This window comes from Pleurodeles waltl, chromosome 11 (genome assembly GCF_031143425.1).
Source record: "Pleurodeles waltl isolate 20211129_DDA chromosome 11, aPleWal1.hap1.20221129, whole genome shotgun sequence".
Taxonomy (NCBI): Eukaryota; Metazoa; Chordata; class Amphibia; order Caudata; family Salamandridae; genus Pleurodeles; species Pleurodeles waltl.
The window spans coordinates 351,316,474-351,337,326 of record NC_090450.1 but is presented as its reverse complement, the minus strand read 5'-3'; the positions used below and the strand labels follow the sequence as shown (position 1 = coordinate 351,337,326).

Here is a 20,853-nt window from a genome sequence, read left to right as displayed (position 1 = left end):
GATGGACATCTCTGGACCCTCCGTGGCGGTGTGGTGGCGTTCGGGTCCTGCAGGGGTATAAAGGTATGGTTATTGCTTCTGTGTGTGGCATTTCGTGTGATGGGTGGGTGTCCATGTACCCATGTGCAGGCATTTCCTTGTGGGGGCATTTGTGATTTGGCATGCAGGTGGGGTGGGGGTGGGAAGCAGTAGTGAAGATTTAACTTACCAGAGTCCATTCCTCCAGATACTCCTGCGAGGCCCTCAGGATGCAGGATGTGCAAGACTTCCTCCTCCCACGCGGTAAATTCGGGGGGAGTAGGTGGGGGTCCGCTGCCAGTCTTCTGCACCGCAATGTTGTGCCTTGATACCATGGAACACACCTTCCCCCGTAGGTCGTTCCATCTCTTCCTGATGTCCTCCCGATTGCGTGGATGCTGTCCCACCGCGTTAACCCTGTCCACTATCCTTTGCCATAGCTCCATCTTCCTGGCAATTGTGGTGTGCTGCACCTGTGCCCCGAAGAGCTGGGGCTCTACACTGACTATTTCCTCCACCATGACCCTGAGTTCGGCGTCACTGAACCTGGGGTGTCTTTGGGGTGCCATGGGGTGGTGTGGTTGAGGTGTGGGGTGGCGTTTGTGGTGATGAGTGTGGTGCGTGTGGTGGTGTGTGGTGTTTGGTGCGTGGATTCTGTGTGGGTGATGGTGTTGTGTGCCTCTGTGTTGTGGGATTGTCTATTCTGTGCTCTCTCTCTAGCCTTTGTCAATGATTTCGGGTCGTAGGGGCTTGTGGGTGATGTGGGTGTGTGTTTTATATTGTGTTGGGTGTGTGGGAGTGGTGTTAGTATATGTATCAGGTGTGTGTATTTCAAACTGACCAATGTGGCTGAGTTTTCTATGTGTGTGTGTGTGTGTATTTTGACCGCGGCGGTGCGTACCGCCAATGGAATACCGCGTTTGAAAGACCGCTGCGTGGATTTGTGGGTCGGAATGGTATGGGCGTATTTCTGTTGGCGTGACGGTGGAGGTTTGGTCATCGCCATTTTTTCGCTGACCTTTGGTGTGGCGGACTTTTGTGGATGTCGGGTTTTTGGCGGTTTGCCAGTTGCGGGTCAGAATGACCGTGGCGGTTTACCGCGACCGCTGCGGTGTTATGGCGGTCTTCTGACCGGCGGTAAGCGCCTTTTACCGCCGAGGTCAGAATGACCCCCAGAGTCTCACAAGTGAGACACGTGCTAGCGCATGCACTCCCAGGCTCGACCTAAAAATATGGGAAGGCCGCACAAGACATTAGCAGTTACATACGGATGATAGTCAGCTCCCTCATTGGAACCACCACCATCCAAGATATGGTGTTTTTAGGGTCAAGCCTGCATTGCTTGCGCATGCGTATCGCTTGCAAGATGCTTTAGTAGCTAGAAAAGGGCTCAGAGTCCCGTCCATGTCACGTCAGTGTCTTTCATTGGTTTGTGGGCTTGCCTTTTAAAATCTGCTTGCTTTCATTAGTGGAAGGCATCCATACGTCATGCCTTTTCCGGTGGTTAGCCCTCCTCGAGCACAGTGACCAAGTACTGAAAACATGCAAGGCTCGCTGTTTTCTGTCCGGTTTGTAAACTACTATGATCTCGCCTGGCAGAAGTCGAGCGCTTTGCATGACATCGATCCTGTTACATAGTTAATTGCACTTTTGCCTGTTATGTAGATAATTGCACTTTTGCCGATAGGTTTCACTACGAGTGAACTGTAGCAGCGCGATCGCACTCTTTTTTTCCATTTAATGTGGCAAGAAAAGTCGGGTTGGGAGTTTACAACTGCTAATAGCTCTAACTCGGAGAAATGCGAGACCCGTTGCAAATGCTTGTTGTTTGTTACAATCAGTAAGATTGGTTAAATTTGTTAATCTGCTTAAAAAGGGCGTTACCATTAGACTCTGGGCTGGCTATAAACTTGGTTCCACTAATATAAAGGCTTCAAGGACAGACCCGGGTTGGTTTGGAACCTCTTTTCTGCCTATTCAGGGGGCTTTATTGTAGATGTTTACTTTCCTTCTTATTAGCAACTCTAAAGAGAAACATTTTTCCTGAACCTTTGTTGGAAAGGACTCTTCAGAACTGCAGCTTCATAAACCTCAAAACAGTTAAATAAACGCTCACCCCTCACAAGCACCTTTAAACTGCTCCAGTTTACAGTATGCAAGGCTGTATACAGTGCTTCTGCAGGGCCTCCTTTAAGTTTCCCAGTCCTCGTCTATTTTCTGAAATGTTCCTGATTGTCAGCGACCTGGGCAGTAAACAAAAGCAGAGTGTTTGTTTTCCAGGGATAGGGGCGGGGGACATCAAAAGGTCTGGTAGGCCACAAACGGTCTGTGGGCCATATAATAAGTTCCCCTGATGCAGATGAAAAAGTAATCTTCTGTGTTGCAACGCCGTGGCCACGAAGGAGCATCGTGGTCTGCATCTGCCGAGGGAGGGAGCAGATAAATTATTAAATTGCAGCACCAAGTGGCCATTCAGGGTATGAAAATGAAGTCCCAATGGACTCCTGGAAACAGAGTACATTGTGTATGCATCAACTCTCCAGTGGGATTTGGGGAATGAAATGCAACACCTTAGACCCACAGATTTATGTATTTGTTTTCAAAAGTGTTGGTGTGGGACTGACGGCTACTGCGTAGTACTAATAACAATTTGAGCAGCCAATGGCATTTCATGGTGATTGCTTCTCCCCATCCTAGTTGTAGTTGTAAAGGGGCAATATGGCACAAGTTTCAGCTTCGATCTCCAGTGGATATCAAACTGCATAATATGAAGCCCTACCCCTTTATTTGGGTGTGACAGTCCCAGTAGTTTCAGAGGTAGATTGGCAATGCTGCCTTAAAAAGTCTTGTTTTCAGGTTTTTTTTAAGTTGCCAGTTTGAATTGGTTCTTCTGATTTAGGCACAACACATTCCAAACCTAACGTCCTACATTAGGAATTGACATCTCACCATAGAACCTTGGTTTAATCTGGCCCCGACAGAGCAGATTTGTATTTCTGATTTCAGATTCAGCTTGGGTTATAGTTGGAGAAAATGGCTGAAGGTATTTTGAGCCAGTACCTATCCAGGCTTTGAAGACGGTACAGACATTTGGAAATGTATTCCTTCCGCCGCCATCAGCCAAGGTAGTTCTTTTTTAGGTAAAATATTTTATTCGAGAACAATAAAAAAGATAATACAACATTGCCATAAAAAAGAGTAAGGACGAATAAAAGCAATGCGGGTCAAAATAAGTAATTTCAAATTAAAGAATAAAAAAGAAAAGAGAAAGGAAGAGGGAAGAAAGAAAAATAAACATAAAGATTCGAAATGTGACACAAGAAATGAATTAAGTGAAAAATATCTCAAATGCAAAAAAAACAGTACATGTTGAACATTCAATACAATACCTATTACACCCAACTGATAATTATAAGGAGCTGAAATTGTGTCCTGTGGTGATGACAAACTAAGTCCCACCACCAGCCAAGTGTAATATTGTTGGTAGGTATCCAGTGGAAGGTAATCATCTGTAATGCCATTGAAATCAGAAGATTTTCAAATTTCCCAAGCAGTCTGTTAGAAGACCAAATAACGTGCAAGGTACTCAGAAACGAAGCCTTGTGTAAAAAGGGCATGTGATCCTGAGTGATATTTTTATATCGTTTCCAAATGGACGTTCAAAAAGTAGAGACAAGAAAAAATATATGTGTGTCTTGGTGTACAACTTTAGCTTTAAAAAGACAAACAGGAGTGTAAATAAGTCTATTCTAAAAATATAAAGTTTAAGTTAGACTAGCAGTGTGAACTGTGGAATATATTTTGCATCAAATGTCATCCCACATAAAGATAGGTCATACGGAGGGAAAGCCAGACTCCCATAATGTTTTGATAAATGTTTTAGCCCTGTCTGGGTCCGACGATCCAGGTACAGATGCTGAGAAAGTGTGAGGAAACAGGAGAGGTAAATTGAGGGACTGCAGTTCGTATCAGGGTTGAAAGTTCATACTGGGTTAGCATGGTGTGTGGGAAATTGTGTAGGGTAGATAGCTCAGAAGATGATACAAGGGAGCCACAGTCAAACAGTTGTGAGATGAGAAATAGGTCCTTGTTCATCTATGTTTTTCATTTCAAAGTTTTGCCATTTTTCTTAAGCCAGTGATTAGGAACTTATGAGAGGGGTTGAGTGGAAAACAAGAACATGTCACAATAAGGTGCAAGCATGTGTGACAGTGGCTGGTAGCCAACACTTAGGAGGATTGGACATTAAAATATGTTTATGGATGAAGGGCGAGAGCAGCGTGGCCTCCAAAGAGAACCATAATTTATGAGGAGAACCAAGACATTGGGAGATCTAACATTGCATATGCCTAATGCCAAAGGCCCTGTGATAGGTGGCAGAGTCAGGGAAAGTAACACCACCTGCAATCTTTGGAAGTTTTAATTTAGCACAGAGATCCTAGGTGGTTTACCATTCCAGGGAAAGTTAGAGAGAATCTTGTCAATAGAACCGAAGAACCCTTTGGCTATCTTAAAATGTAACATCAAGAAATAGACATTGTTAATGGGTATAAGCATAATTGTAATGGAATCTAAACAAACCTACCATAAAAGGTATATTAGATACCATTTCTGAGAGCAGTGGTGCAGTTTAGTTAAAAGGGCGACTAAGTTTGCTTTCAGCATGTCCTTAAGAGTTGTACAATACTGTATACCTAAGTTAGTTCTTTGTGAGCCGGTGTGATGTTGATGCTTTTTTGGAAGTTATAAGAGTCTGGCTGCTTGATTTTGTAATATTTGGAGTTTTAATATCTCTTTCTTCAAGGCTCAAACGTCAACAACATTGCAGTAAACTGAAGAAAACTGTAGACTCATTCCGCTTTTAAGAATATCAAAGACAGATGGCTACATGCTGACGACTGTTTAGGCATCATGAAATTCTCATTTCATAAGCCAACAGCACAGCAGGAATACTGTAGATGTTCAGCAGTAAATCAAGATGTAACTTTGCTGTGACATTTTCCACCAGCCAATACTGGGTTAAGATTCTGACAGAATTTGCGTCCAGGAGACACAATGCCGAATGGCAAAATAATTATCTTGAAGCCATCTTAAACTTTGGTCCAGATGTAGGAAATCGCAGATTTGCGATTTCCTAATAGCGAATTTTAGCAATTCGCTATTAGGAAATTTCAAAATGTGATGTACAACAGTGTGTTTAACACTGTTAGTGATTCGCAGTGGGTCGCAAATGGACCTGCCGCATCAGTATTCATGAGGCAGGTTGCAATTTGTGAACCAATGTGAATGGCTACAATAAAAGGGATGGTGGCCTGCTGGGTCAGCAGACCACCATGTCTGTGATTGCTTTTTAAATAAAGATTTTTTTTTTGTAATGCAGTTCGTTTTCCTTAAAGGAAAACGGGATGCATCCCAAAAAGAAAAGGTCTTTGGGACCACTGCCTGCTCTTAAGAAATATTTGCACCCCATTCGCAAATGGGGATACCTCCCTTTTGTGAGTGAGTTACCAACAACTTGAAGTTGGTGGTAACTACAAATGTTGTGTGACCACATTCCCAGTTGCAAAACATTCTTACATCCCCCTACGACTCGCTATTAGAAAGGATCGTCACAATTAGAATGTGAAACACACTTTTTTGACACCCCCCCTTTTTTTCTCAGCTTGACGGATCACCCCAAAACTTCCCAAGCTCAACAAGAATCACTGTGAAGATTCGTCAAATTGCACCAAAGATATAGGCAAGTCAAAAATGCTTTGTCTATGGGAACATGGTGTGTGTGTATGTATATATATATATGTTCGATGGCATGTGTAGCTGCAGATACACATGCTGTGCACTGTTCCTGCCATCTAGTGTTGTGCTCGGAGTTTCACAAGTTGTTTTTCTTCGAAGAAATCTTTTCGAGTCACGGGACCGAGTGACTCCTCCCTTTCGGCTCCATCGCGCATGGGCATCGACTCCATCTTAGATTGTTTTCTTTCCGCCATCGGGTTTGGATGTGTTCCTCTTCGCTCCGTGATTCGAATCGGGAAAGTATTAAAATCATCGAAAAAAACGTCTGTATTGTTGCGTTCGGGAAAGATCTTCTATCAATACATCGGCACCGACGGGACAACCGTTTTGGTGGCCCTTCGGGGCTTCCGCGCCCAGCCGAGGCCTGGTCGGCCCGACCACACCCGTCGTCAAAGCCTCATGGAACGGACCCCCTTCCGTTTCTGTCCGACGTGCCACGCTAAGTATCCATATACAGACCAGCATCGGGTCTGTAATCTGTGTCTGTCACCGGAGCACAGAGAGGATACTTGCGAGGCCTGCAAGGCCTTTTGGTCGAAAAAGACCTTGAGAGATTGGAGGGCGAGACGCATGCAGATGGCGTCGAAATCATCGCAACACCTTGACGTCGAAGAGGAGGAGATGGCTATCTCCATCCAGGGATTGGACGACTCCGATGGAGACCGACGGCCAACAGCAGGCCAAAAAGTGAGTACGCCTGCCCTGACCCAACCCCAAACTCAGCCGAAGAAACAAAAGGCCTCGGGGACTCCACTGCCTTAAGGCCATGGCTCGACCCATAAAAAAAGAGGTGACCAAGCAACACCTTCGGCACCGAAAAAGGGCAAAATCGTGCCGAAGTCATCTGACACGAGCCGAGACCCCGGCGTCGAAAAAAGTCGACATCGCCTTGTCGAAGCCACTAAGCCTCGAAAGAGCCTTTCGGAGCCGAGGCCAACCATCACCATGGGCATTTCGGTGCTGAGGAAACCAGCTTCGGAGCCGAAAAATACCTCTTACACAGAGGAACTTGGGCTCTCCAAACAACTGAAGGAGAGGCACAGATTTGAAGAGGAGCTGGACATCGAAGAGTTTGACCAAACGCAGGCATGGATTCAGATCCATAAGGATACTGGAAAGATTCAAACTGCCCCTCCTCTCAAATTTAAGAGAAAGTTGGCTTTTCAAACACAGACAGAGACTGAGACTGATCAGCCAAGAGCTAAAGTGGCTAGAGAGAAATCACCAACTCGCCACTTCTCGCCAGAAATTTCTCCATCACATTCGCCACAAAGGACAGGGTCACCAATTGGCACGCCCACTGCACAGTCACCCACACATACTGAGCAAACACAGGATAATGGAGACCCCTGGGACCTCTACGATCCCCCTGTCTCGGACAATAGCCCTGAGTGCTACCCCTCAAAACCATCTCCACCAGAGGATAGCACCTCGTACACCCAAGTCTTGGCCAGGGCTGCCACATTCCATAATGTCATTATGCATTCTGAACCATTGGAGGATGACTTCCTCTTCAATACCCTGATTTCCACACATGCATCATACCAGAGCCTGCCTATGCTACCAGGCATGCTTAAGCATGCACAGCAAGTGTTTTAAGAGCCGATAAAGGGAAGAGTCATCACACCGCGGGTGGAAAAAAAGTACAAACCACCCCGTTGGACCCAGTGTTCATTACGCAGCAGCTCCCACCGGACTCTGTAGTGGTTGGTGCCGCAAGGAAACGTGCAAACTCGCAATCATCAGGAGATGCACCACCTCCTGATAAAGAGAGTCGCAAATTTGATGCAGCGGGAAAGAGAGTGGCATCGCAAGCTGCCAACCAATGGCGTATCGCAAATTCGCAGGCCCTCCTCGCCCGTTACGCCCGAGCTTACTGGGATGAAATGAGTGACATCATTCAGCATCTACCTAAAGAGTATCAAAAACGGGCTCAACAAGTAGTAGAGGAAGGGCAAGCCATCTCCAACAATCTGATTCGTTCGGCACTGGATTCCGTTGACACTGCCGCAAGAACTGTAAACACAGCAGTCACAATCAGGAGACATGCTTGGTTACAAAACTCAGGATTCAAACTGGAAATACAGCAGGCAGTATTAAACATGCCATTTAATCAGCAGCAACTGTTTGGGCCGGAAGTGGACACAGCCATCGAAAAGATGAAGAAAGACACTGACACTGCCAAAGCCATGGGCGCGCTCTACTCTTCCCAGTATAGAGGGACATTTAGGAAACCACAATTTAGGGGAGGTTTTAGACAGCAACCTTCAGAGGCATCCACCTCTCAAGCAAAACCCACCTACCAGTCCCAATATCAGAGAGGGGGGTTTTGCGGATCCTTCAGGGGACAATTCCCAAGATCAAGGGGAAAGTTTCAGCCCACCAAGCAGGCCCCCAGCAACAAACAGTGACTTCAATGTCACACTTCCCCAACACACATCACCAGTCGGGGGAAGATTAACACTTTACCACAAACATTGGTCAGAAATAACCACGGACACATGGGTTCTATCAATTATCCAACATGGTTACTGCATAGAGTTCACACATTTCCCTCCAGATGTTCCCCCAAGAGCGAAAAACTGTCGGCACAACATCTAGACCTGTTACAAATAGAGGTACAAGCACTATTAACAAAACAAGCCATAGAACTAGTACCTCATCACCAAAAAGGAACAGGGGCTTATTCCCTATATTTCCTTATTCCCAAAAAAGATAAAACACTAAGACCAATTTTAGATCTCAGGACATTAAACCTCTTCATCAAATCAGAACATTTCCACATGGTCACACTACAAGATGTAGTTCCCTTACTAAAACATGGAGAATACATGCCAACACTGGTTCTAAAAGATGCGTATTTCCATATACCCATCCATCCATATCACAGAAAATACCTCAGATTTGTCATACAGGGCAAGCATTACCAATTCAAGGTACTGCCCTTCGGGATAACAACAGCGCCCAGAGTATTTACAAAATGCCTCGCTGTAGTAGCAGCCCATATAAAGAGACATCACATGCACGTATTTCCATATCTTGACGATTGGCTAATAAAAGCCAACACTCAACACCAGTGTCAAAATCACACGCAGTATGTAATAGATACCCTACACAAACAAGGCTTCTCTATAAATTAACAAAAATCTCACTTGCAACCATCCCAACTACAACAATACTTTGGAGCAACACTCAACACACAAAGAGCAATTGCCACTCCAAGCAAATCACCAGTACACAGTCAGATTTGTCATGAAACTCCTAGGTATGATGGCGCCATGCATCGCTATTGTCCCAAACGCACGGCTACACATGCGGCCCTTACAGCAGTGCCTAGCAAAACAATGGACACAGGCACAGGATCAGCTTCAGGATCTAGTGTTGATAGACCGCCAAACACACTTTTCGCTTCAATGGTGGAACCCTGTAAATTTAAACAAAGGGCGGCCATTTCAAGACCCGGTGCCTCACGCCATTCTCACAACAGATGCTTCAATGATTGGGTGGGGAGCACACCTCAACAATCACAATATACAAGAACAATGGGACAATCAACAAAGACAATTACACATAAATCACTTAGAACTGCTAGCGGTCTCCCTAGCACTAAAAGCCTTTCAACCCCTTCTAGTTCACAAACACATTCTGGTCAAGACAGACAATATGACAACAATGTACTAGCTAAACAAACAGGGGGGACACACTCGCCACAACTATGCCTCCTGGCACAAAAGAATTGGCATTGGGCAATTCACAACAACATTCGCCTCATAGCGCAATATATACCAGGCATTCACAATCAGCTAGCCGACAATCTCAGTCGAGATCACCAGAAAACTCACGAGTGGGAAATAAACCCCTAGATACTACAAAAATACTTTCACCACTGGGGGACACCAGACATAGATCTGTTCGCAACAAAACACAAAATGCCAAAACTTCGCATCCAGATACCCACACACTCAGTCCAAGGGCAATGCTCTATGGATCAATTGGTCAGGGATATTTGCTTACGCTTTTCCTCCTCTCCCACTCATTCCTTTTCTAGTCAACAGACTGAGTCAAAACAAACTCAAACTAATACTTATAGCACCAACGTGGGCTCGCCAACCGTGGTATACCACACTGTTGGATCTCTCAGTAGTACCTCACATCAAACTCCCAAACAGACCAGATCTGTTAACACAACACAACACAAACAACATATCAGACACCCCAATCCAGCATCGCTCAACCTAGCAATCTGGCTCCCGAAGTCTTAGAATATGGCTATCTAAACCTTTCAAATGAGTGTATGGAAGTCATTAAACAGGCAAGGAAACCAACAACAAGGCATTGTTATGCTAATAAATGGAAAAGGTTTGTTTTCTACTGCTAAGCAAACCAAATCACACCGTTAGATGCCTCCATACAAAACATTGTGAGTTATTTACTACACCTACAAAAAGCAAATCTCACTTTTTCCTCAATCAAAATTAATCTCACTGCAATCTCTGCTTACCTGCAGATTAAACATACAAAGTCACTTTTTAGAATACCAGTTATTAAAGCCTTTATGGAAGGACTAAAAAGGATCATACCTCCAAGAACCCCACCAGTGCCCTAGTGGAATCTTAATATTGTACTTACATGACTCATGGGCCCATCTTTTGAACCCATGCATTCTTGCCAAATCCAATTCTTAACCTGGAAGGTAGCATTTCTAATAGCCATCACTTCACTACGGAGAGTTAGTGAAATACAGGCGTTCACTATCGAAGAACCATTTATACAAGTACACAAACATAAAGTGGTTTTCCGCACTAATCCAAAATGTCTACCAAAAGTCATTTCACCGTTTCATTTAAACCAAACTGTGGAACTCCCAGACTTCTTCCCACAGCCGGACTCAGTAGCAGAAAGAGCACTGCATACATTAGATATAAAAAGAGCACTAATGTACTATATAGACAGAACAAAACCATCTCGTAAAACTAAGCAAGCGTTGCTTTCCAAAAACCCCATGCTGGTAACCCCATATCCAAACAGGGCATAGCCAGATGGATAGTCAAATGCATACAAACCTGTTAACTCAAAGCTAAAAGAGAGTTACTCATTACACCAAAGGCACACTCCACTAGAAAGAAAGGAGCAACAATGGCCTTTCTAGGTAACATACCAATGACAAAGATTTGTAAGACAGCCACTTGGTCCACACCTCATACGTTTACCAAACTCTACTGTGTAGATGTGTTAGCAACACAATAAGCCACAGTAGGACAGGCTGCACTAAGAACATTATTTCAAACGACTTCCACTCCTACAGGCTGACCACCGCTTTGCGGAGGATTACTGCTTTGTAGTCTATGCACAGCATGTGTATCTGCAGCTACACATGTTATTGAACGGAAAATGTCACTTACCCAGGGTACATCTGTTCGTGGCATGTTACGCTGCAGATTCACATGCGCCCTCCCACCTCCCCGGGAGCCTGTAGCCGTTTAAGTCGCAATTGTTTATATGTAAATAAACATTCCTTTTGCACAAACTATGTACATACATATCTATTCTATTGCATGGACATCTTTAGTATTCTCATTCTACCACTCCTACCTCACCCTATGCAGGAAAACAATCTAAGATAGAGTCGATGCCCATGCGCAATGGAGCCGAAAGGGAGAAGTCACTCGGTCCTGTGACTCGAAAAGACTTCTTCGAAGAAAAACAATTTGGAACACTCCAAGCCTAACATTAGATGGCAGGAACAGTGCACAGCATGTGAATCTGCAGCGGAACATGCCATGAACAGATGTGTACTGGGTAGGTGACATTTTCCATATATATATCTAGATATGCAAAAAGGAAGAGAGAACTCTGGTTAGTTTCCAAGTTTAGGTGGAGAGCACCTCCAAAAAGGAGCACCCTGCAACACCAGCAACACTATAGATTTGCTCACCTCAAATGTCTGTTTATCTAGCAAAGTTCATTCCAGGTTGGCTTGTATGGTATTTTACCAGTCCAAAGCTGTAGTACTGTGCCTGGAGTGGTAAATGGCTTTTGTCATTTTACAGCTCGGCAAGGATGACATTATGTCAAACCTATGCTTAAAGACTTTGCTGTACAAATGGCAAAAGACTTTGTCACTATCTAGCTCGGCGTGGATTGCACTGTGCTGATCCTATGCTTAAAATCTTTGCTAGATAAACAGACATTTGAGGTGAGGAAATCTAGAGTGTTGCAGGGTGCTCCTTACTGGAGCTGCTCTCCACCTAAACTTGGGAACTACCCAGAGTTCTCTCTTCTTTTTTGCATAATTTATGCATCACTCTAACCCTGAAAGGGATCTGGCAGTCACCAGTAGGTAGTTTTAGTTAGGACCTAGTTTTCATAAGAATTGGGGTAGGAGGGGGCAAGCCGTGCCGCCCCCTCCCAGGCCCGACTTTAATATAAAGTGGGAGAAGAGCATGTGGCCTCCCTACCTGGCCAGTTTCAGCCCCAGGGACCACCACCCGTGAAGGCCCGGCCATGAAAAAAACAAGGAGTTGGCCCGGTAGCCCCCCTCCCTAGGCCATTTTGGGCCCTGGGGTCTCCAACCTTCGGTGCCCGGCCATGAAGACAACTGGGAGGACAGATGAAAAAATTGCTCCTGCCTGCAAGGAGTAGCATTTGCAAAGGCGGAGAGCCACCTGGGGTTGTGGGGGCATTGGGGCTCCCCTGGCCCCCATAAATATGTAATTGTGCTCTGGGCGCTTCAGGGCACCCACTCTTTATTGGCCAGACCTCGGGTGATGGGGTCCCCAGGGCTGAAGTCAGCCTAGAGTGGGGGGCTGCACGGCCTATTCTCCCATCACTAATTGTATAGGCCCCAGTTAATGGGGTCCCAGGGGCATATATTGGCTCAGGGAGGGGGTCTGCGTGCCCCCTCCCCCTTTATAATATAGCAGGCCCCAGGAGCTGGGGTCCCCGGGGTCAAAATAGGCCCGAGGAGTGGGGGTTGCATGCCCCTGTCCCCTTTCATCATATTGCCAGGAGTTGGGGTTCCTAAGGCAAGAAATCGGCTCGGGGGAGGGGGCTACATGCCTCCCCCCATTTACAATATGGCTGGGCCGAGGGATATGGAGTCCTCGGGCTGAAATCGACCCGGGGAGAGGATCCGAAAACTCAACCCTCACCTAAAAAAAAATGTGGCATGCCCAGGGGGATGGTGTCCCTGGGGCCAAAATCAGCCTGGAGAGGGAAGGCTGTGTGCCTCTCTTCGAGGTTGGCTGCCTTTGGGGGTTGGCCACAGGGCCTGGCCACAGACTTGGTAATCCAGCCAAACACCTACCGCGCACCGCTTTTGGCAGTGCACAGTATGGGGTTGGCTGCATGTGTGGGGGGTTGACTGCAGGGCCTAGCCGCAGGCCAGGCTGTATGCAGCGGCGGTTGAATTAAAGTATGGTAATCAAATAATACTTTATGTTAAAAAAAAAACTAGAAGTTCACTGAATAAACCAAAGGTTACAGGTTCATTATAGTTAGCAAATACCATTAAAAACATAAAAATTCCCTGGGTTCAGATTTTACACATACAAAACCATAGAAATTCAGCAGTTATAGTTATACTTACCTCAAGAAACTATAACTTGTGCCCTAAGGTAACTATAACTCATGATCCCACCATTCACTGCTAATTACTCCACATATTACATCAGTAATGACATCTTCTATGACATCATCAATAATATCACTGAAAAAGTTGCTGTAAAATTATTGATGAGAAGAGTGTGCATGGCGGGGGCACGAGGTATAGTTACCTTAGGGCACGAGTTATAGTTTCTTGAGAAAAGTATAACTATAACTGCTGAATTTCTATGGTTTTGTGTGTGTTAAACTTAACTATAACGTCCCTTTAACCCCTGAGCTGCTGGGCCTCTCCCCCCCCCCCCCCACACACAAGTGCTGATCCTTTTTTTGGCTATTTGGGGTAGTTCACACTTAGGCCTTCATAACTTTTGTCCACATAAGCTATCCATGCCAAATTTATGTCCTTTTTTTCCAACATCCTAGGGACTCTAAAAGTATCTAGCGTTTGTGGGTTCCCCTGGAGGAGACCAAGAAATCAGCCAAAATACAGCAAAAATTTCATTTTTTTAAAAAGAAAATGGGAAACAAATTGGGAAAAAGGGCTGCCGAAGAAGGCTTGTGTTTTTTTTCACTGAAAATGGCATCAACAAAGGGTTTGAGGTGCTAAAATCACCATCTTCCCAGCTTTCAGAAACAGTCAGACTTGAATCATAGAACCATATTTTTCAACACAATTTTGGCATTTTACTGGGACATACCACATTTTTACTATATTTTGTCAGCCTCCTTCCAGTTAGTGACAGAAATGGGTGTAAACCCAGTGCTGGATCCCGGAAAGCTAAACATTTGTGAAAAGTAGACAACATTCTGTATTCAGTAAGGGGTCATTTGTGTATATCCTACAAGGTTTTCCTACAGAAAATAACACCTGAAATGAAAAAATATTGAAATTGAGCTGAAGAAACAGCCATTTTTCTCCATGTTTTACTCTGTAACTTTTTCTTGTGATGTCAGATTTTTTAAAGCAATATACCGTTATGTCTGCTGGACTCTTCTGGTTGCGGGGATATATAGGGCTTGTAGGTTCATCTAGATCCCTAGGTACCCAGAGCCAATAAATGAGCTGCACCTTGCAATGGGTTTTCATTCTATAACGGGTATACAGCAATTCATTTGCTGAAATATAAAGAGTGAAAAATAGGTATCAAGAAAACCTTTGTATTTCCAAAATGGGCACAAGCAAAGGTGTTGCGAAGCAGTGGTTATTTGCACATCTCTGAATTCCTGGGTGCCCATACTAGCATGTGAATTACAGGGCATTTCTCAAATAGACATCTTTTTTACACACTGTCTTACATTTGTAAGGAAAAAATGTAGAGAAAGACAAGGGTCAATAACACTTGTTCTGCTATTCTGTGTTCCCTCAAGTCTCCCGATAAAAACGGTACCTCACTTGCGTGGGTAGGCCTAATGCCCGCGACAGGAAACGGAACAAGGACACATCACATTTTTACACTGAAAATTGACTGGCCTCTAGCTCAGGCGGCACCTAAGGAAACCTACCAAACCTGTCAATTTTTGAAAACTAGACATCTAGGGGAATTCATGATGGGGTGACTTGTGGGGCTCTCACCAGGCTCTGTTACCCAGAATTCTTTGCAAACCTCAAAATCTGGCCAAAAAAACACTTTTCCCTCACATTTCAGTGACAAAATGTTCTGGAATCTGAGAGGAGCCACAAATTTCCTTCTACCCAGCGTTCCCCGAAGTCTCTCGATAAAAATGGTACTCCACTTGTGTGGGTAGGCCTAGTGCCTGCAACAGGAAATGCCCCAAAACACAACATGGACACATCACATTTTCCCAAAGAAATCAGAGCTGTTTTTTTCAATGTGCCTAGCTGTGAATTTTGGCTCCTAGCTCAGCCGGCACCTAAGGAAACCTATCAAACCTGTGCATTTTTGAAAACGTGACACCTAGGGGAATCCAAGATGGGGTGACTTGTGGGGCTCTCACCAGGTTCTGTTACCCAGAATCCTTTGCAAATCTCATTATTTGGCAAATAAAACACTTTTTCCTCACATATCGGTAATAGAAAGTTCTGGAATCTGAGAGGAGCCACAAATTTCCTTCCACCCAGAATTCCCCCCAAGTCTCCCGATAAAAATGGTACCTGTGGGTAGGCTTAGTGCCCGCAACGGTCAATGTTGGTCTTTACATGAGGGCAACTGTTGACCCTGGAGTGATCCATTCCTGACTCAGGCACTAGTTATAGGCACTCAAGTGGGGTAGTGTTTTTATCAGGACAGGTGGGGAAACACTGGGTGGTAGGACGTTTGTGGATCGCAGCATATTCCTGTAGTTTGTGTGACAGAAATGCAAGAAAAAAATAGAGTTTTTATTCAACATTTCAGCTTTGCAGGGTATTCTGGGTAAGAAAACTTTGGGGAATCCACACAGGTCACTCCTCTGTGGACTCCCCGGACATCTAGTTTCCAGAAATGTCTGGGTTTAGTATGTTTCCCTATATGGCTGCCGAGCCCAGGACCAAAAACACAGGTGCCTGCCTTACAAAACCAGTTTGTTTTGTGATAGATAATTTTGATGTCTCCACAATACGATTTGGGCGTTAGAATTTGGGCCTGAACTAAATTGGGCAGCTCCCAAGAGAGCACTCTCTTTCTGTGCTTGCCGCCGCATGCACCTGCTCTCTGGGTTTGGCTAACCTGCTATTGTCCCATTGCACAGACTGTGCTTGCGAAGGGACAGCAGGACTGTCCTCATCACCTCCCTCATAATCACTGGAAGAGGATTAATTTAATGGGACTCCTCCAACTGAAAAATCACTCCCAGAGTCTGCCCCATTGTCCTATCCCTCAGATGCTGTCTCAGTATCTGCTGTCTCAGTCTCTGATCCTACGTCAGAGCTGTCCTCTATAACCTGAGTGAGGGCTTGAGCAGCAGTCATCCAACGAGATGCCATCTCTGCTACTGGCTGAACTGTTGCTCTAAAACACTAGCATACGTATACAGTCACAAAATTGCTGGTGGGTGTGTGTGATACGTGCAGCAGTAGAGGTCACCTTACCTTCGCTTTTTCCCTCATTCAGCACGTTTTTTCAAGACACTCAAAAAACACCTTGTCACATACCAGTCATGACAGTCTGTACCACCTCTAGCGCCCAGTCTAACAATCATTATTTGTGCTCCCACTCCCATGATCTCCTCCTCGCATTCCCTCACTACCACCCACAAAAGTGCCCTTCATCTCTCCATAGCCCTTCCGCACATACATTTCATTTGTAGTATAGCTCAGGTAACGGCTGACTTTACCAATGTACTCAGCTATTTACATAAAATACAGATATGATCTGTGCAATAGGTATATAAACCTTCTGCGCTACTTTATGGCATCAAAACTGCCACTAGACAAAAGTCAGATCCTTTTGTAGCAGAAAAATAATCACACTTAGTTGACTTTTTTAGTGCTGCCTAAAAGCTACAGTTGAAACGCGTCAGTTGAAGTATGTGCATTGCTTTGAAGATGCAAGCTGCAACTGCAAGACAACTGGTGGTGAATATATATATATATATAATATATATATATATATATATATATATATATAAATATATATATATAGATATATATATATATATATATATATATATGTGGGTCCAGTTTTCCTGGGGGCCGATCGCACACATGCATTGACAAAAGTGATATATATATATTTATAGTGGCCCCCAGGGAAACTATACAACTACTAAAAAAAAATTATTGCCCCCACAGGGATTCGCCCTGCTCACAAGCGACCCCCTGTCAATTTCTTTTTTTTAAAAATTTAGCTCCAGGGGGCGCAATCGGGTGCGATCGCTCTCCCACAGTGGACACCTACCTTTATTTTTTTTTAAAAGGCCCCCGGGAGTGGGGGGTGGCCCGTTTGCCGAGGGTACCGACTCCTCCAAGTCAAATCCCTGGTGTCTAGTGGGGTTTCCTGGCCCTCAATCGCAGCTGAGATCAAGGGCTAGGGAAACTGGTTCAGGAAGGCCTTGTTTGAAAGGGAAGAGTCTTCCCTTTCAAACGAGACCTTCCCGAACGTAGGGAAGGCTGTTTGGGGTTGTTTCCCCATTGGAGCAAGAAGCGGCTGCAAGGCTGCTTCCTGCTTCGATGGAGAAAACAAAACAGCGACGTCAGCACGCCTCGCTGAGCGCAGACGTCACTGTTTTGTTTTCTCCATCGGAGCAGGAAGCGGCCGCAGCTCGGATGGAGAAAACAAGACAGTGATGTCAGCACGCCTCGCAGCACGCTGACATTACAAAGGGGCAGGTGGAGGAGACCTGGAAGATCTTCCTTGTCTCCCGGGGTACTTTTAGAAAAAAAAATCCTCAGTGCGATGCATCCAAGGATTTTTTAGCCCCCTCCCTGGTGTCGGCCACTGGTCGTGACCCGCACCAGGGAGGTAGTGTGCGCATCGGCCAGTGGTGTGTGTATATATATATATATATATGTGTGTGTATATATATATATATATTTATTATATACACATATATATATATATATATATATACACACACACACACACACACACAAAAAGGAAATAGGGAACTCTGGGTAGTTTTCATGTTTTAGGTTGAGAGCAGCTCCTTTATATGGAACACTCCACAACACCACTGACGGTGTTATAGCTACATTAATTGTGCCAAATATGCTAAGGGAGAGATTTCGAAATCTACGAAGTAATATTCATTTCCCTTATTCCTCAAAATAAACTGAAGTGGATGCCCCACATTGTCCCATCAGATGTGAAATGTCAGGGCTTTTAAGCATATCCTTTTACATTCAGGTTTGGCCTGCTTTAGCGTTGGTGGCACCTAATGCGACAGTCTTTATATGGTAGTGATAATGGGCCAGATGTATAACCCTCAGTGTTTGCGACTCACAATTTGCAATTTTTAGCGACTCGCTAATTGCTAGTCACAAACACTGATGCACAACAGTGTCTGAAACTCAGTTTGTGAATCCCAAATGTGTCTCAAGGGACCTGTCTCATTAATATTCATGAGGCATGTTGTAATTTGCAACCCATTGGGAATGGCCGGCACTCAGAGAGATGGTGGCCTGCTGGGGTTAGCAGACCACCATGTCTGTGACTGCTTTCTAAATAAAGCACTTTTTTTGCATCCTGTTTTCCTTAAAGGAAAACATGATGCATTTCAAAAATAAAAATGAAAACCTTTCTTTTCCTTTTTTTAAAGAGTAGGAAGTGGCCCGTGCAACCACTGCCTGCTCTGAAAAAATGTTGGTGCCCCCATTCACAAACAGCTGTTATACTCGGACCGGTTAAAGAACAGACAGCACTGGGATGTTGCGCTGTCCTTAAGTACTATATTAAAAAAAAAATTCTGATTGTGAAAAACTCTACAGAATCACCATATATAATAGAAGAATATATATATATATATATATATATATATATATACATAAATATATATAAACACTTCATTTCTCTCTCTCCAGAGAAACGCCTGCACTCGAACTGGGATGAAATGTGATTTATTCAGTCATGAAGCAATATGCCATAGTAGAGTAGTAGCCATCAAATCTGTTCACAAAAATATCTCCAATTCAGAACGCGTTTCGGCTGATTGCACAGCCTTTGTCAACTGAAAAACGCCATGCTTAATATGTATATATATGTGATTGTGTTGCAGTAATTATTTGTTTCTTTGTTTTTTATATATTATATATTTATATATCATGTTCTATGTTGTCCGGTGTATTATCAGTGTAAGTCTGTGTTGTGTTGTGATATTATGTGTTATCTTTGTTGTACATTATTTGTCAGTTTGTAATTTTATGATTAGGTTGTTGGGTTTTGTTTGAGATCATTATAGGTAGTTGTTTTTTTGTTTGATTTGTATTTTGTTAAAATAAAAATATAGTTTTTTTGCATATTAGATAGGAGAGTAATTTTCATTGCTGTTTTGCATGTGTTGCCCTGGTTTTCTCTCCTCATCACTTCAGGGATCCCTCTGTGTACTTTTTCCTAATAACTAAAAAGCCAGGCCTGTGAGCTCTGACACTTGTGGCAAGCTATCGGTGTGGTTGTGAATCAGAGATCTCAAACTGACATGTCAGGTGTGAGTTGCACAACCTGTGCCTTTTTTATGTAGTTTTTGGTACTTATGATTTTTATGGAAATCATAATCAGGATTGAAAGGAAAGAGTATGGGGGCATGTATAAAAAGTAGAGAAAAGAGAAACTGAAGTGGTGAAATAAAACGAAACAGCAAATTACAAACAATTTGTGACTGTAAAAAGGTGGAGAAAATAACTTTCAGCTATGTCAGGGCCAACAAACAAATTAACCATAGGATAAAGGGCTAAATTAGCTACAGGCAAAAATGTGTAGGAGTAAGAGGAAAGACAGTATTGTGAGACTGAGCATTACAGTATTTAGAAGAGGGTCGAAGATAGTGGTAAATAGCACATGCAATAACTTCTGTGGGTTCAGGTCAATAATTAAGTTACACATATTTGGCAAACGCAATTAACTAAGGACACGCAACATATATATCAAAATAATATCTTTCCATTGTCGGGGAGAAAACCACCAGTCGGCACTGGGAGAGAGTGACCAGCAGATCCCGAGCCCATGGCACCTCCTAGGAATATACGATCAGCCAAGCTGAACATCGCAGAAGGGGAGTGAAGAGACTGGTGATAAGATCTAGTTAGAGACGTAGCCCTGTTGAACAATTAACTTTAAAAGCAATTTGTTTTGGTCACGGGACATTTTTACTGAGTCGGAGCATTAGAGGCTACTACACACTTTTTTCATTAATTACAGAATTCTGTTTCTTGTGGTGTGTTAGATTGAGAACTGGGTTTCATATTCTGTTAGTAAACATTGGCTTTGGAGACCTAGCGGAGGTGGGCAATGAAGGCAAACATGGCTGAGGATGATATTGTACAAATTGTCTGAACACCGACTTCGGCATATTTACCTTTAAAAAATCAAAGGTCGTCCTAGGAAATGTGCTGTGCCCCATTGAATGATGTACCTTACCAGTTTGTTCCGGTTTGGGTGAGGAGAAGCCTCTTCAACAGAGAATACGTTGAACAGCAGAAACAGCTTCCTGCTACAACTTGGTGTGATCATAGCAGTGCAACAGCATCTCAGTAAAAATATGTGTACTGAGCTAGATGTGCGACAGATTTTGGAGTATTTATACTTAATTAAGTGAAGTGCTTGGTAACTCCTACAACTTGCGAAACAAAGGTTAACCACCAAAAGCTCAATATTGGCCACTACAAAATAGCTATGCAAGTGTTTTCATTCCGCAGTCCTTCTTCCAGTTCGTCAGTGTGTGCTTCATAACCTCCCTGTCTACTTTTACTGTGCACTATCTGTCCGCACTATCCATCCAGTGAGGGGAGAAGAAATAATACAAAGAAGAAAGGGACAAGCATATTTCTCATCTCTCACTACT

General features: G+C 44.0%; 1 protein-coding gene across 1 annotated transcript in view; it reads left to right on the top strand.

Annotated features, from left to right (window-relative positions):
* SNED1 (sushi, nidogen and EGF like domains 1) overlaps positions 1 to 20,853 on the top strand; it is a 2,603,997-nt gene that overhangs the window by 2,209,463 nt on the left and 373,681 nt on the right. The window lies entirely within an intron of this gene.